This window comes from Capra hircus, chromosome 15 (assembly GCF_001704415.2).
Source record: "Capra hircus breed San Clemente chromosome 15, ASM170441v1, whole genome shotgun sequence".
In the NCBI taxonomy this organism is placed as follows: domain Eukaryota; kingdom Metazoa; phylum Chordata; class Mammalia; order Artiodactyla; family Bovidae; genus Capra; species Capra hircus.
This window is the reverse complement of record NC_030822.1, coordinates 52,726,732-52,727,853: the sequence shown is the minus strand read 5'-3', so window position 1 is coordinate 52,727,853 and position 1,122 is coordinate 52,726,732.

Sequence of the window (1,122 nt, the reverse complement as noted above, 5' to 3'; positions counted from 1 at the left end):
TTCTCAGTGGTAAAGAATCCGCCTGTCAGTGAAGGAGACACGGGTTTGATCCCACGTGTTGCTGAGCAACTAGGCTCATGCACCACAACTATTGAGCCCACATACAGCTACTGAAACCTGAGTGCCTTAGAGTCGGTACTCCGAAACAAGAGAAGCCACTGCAGTGAGAACCTGCACACAACTACAGAAAAGTCGGAGAAGCGATGAAGATCCAACACAGCCAAAAATACATAAATAAATAAAAGTTTTAAAAAAGTCTGAAACCAGGATCCAATGCATTTGCCATTTGGCCATTAAAAAATATACATGGGGGAGGGGAAGGATGGGTCCCCTGGGTCCAGGTGGAGGGGTGGCTTGGGTGATCTGCCCAACCCCTTGGTTACGCTGTGTGCAGGTCTGACATCTCAGAAGTGGCAGTTGGGTTTTGATCTTTTTGTATCTTGTTCCTGCTACTGCTAAGTCGCTGTAGTCGTGTCCGACTCTGTGAGACCCCATAGACGGTAGCCACCAGGCTCCCTCGTCCCTGGGATTCTCCAGGCAAAAACACTGGAATAGGTTGCCATTTCCTTCTCCAATGCATGAAAGTGAAAAGTGAGAGTGAAGTCGCTTAGTCATGTCAGACTCTTAGCGACCCCATGGACTGCAACCCACCAGGCTCCTCTGTCCATGGGATTTTCCAGGCAAGAGTACTGGAATGGGGTGCCACTGCCTTCTCCTAAATTATTCCTGCTGCTGCTGCTAAGTCGCTTCAGTTGTGTCCGACTCTGTGCGACCCCATAGATGGCAGCCCATCAGGCTCCACCGTCCCTGGGATTCTCCAGGCAAGAACACTGGAGTGGGTTGCCGTTTGCCCCAGTTGTGCATGTACGGAGCTGCTTTTAGTCCCTTATAGTTTCTTTGTATTCTGTTACTGCAGAGATATAGTCAGTTGTCCAGGTACAAGCACTCCACTCTAGGGTCCCAGGCCTGAGTCCCAGCCTGTGTCACCTCTAGGAAGCTGTCGTCCAGGTATGTGTGGGCAGAACCCAGGGCACGCAAATGCAGAAGAGCCTGGTTCAGGGTCTTCTCCAGGGCCATGGTGGTTTCCATAGCCTCCAGGTCTTGCCTCACCCCTACTGGGCC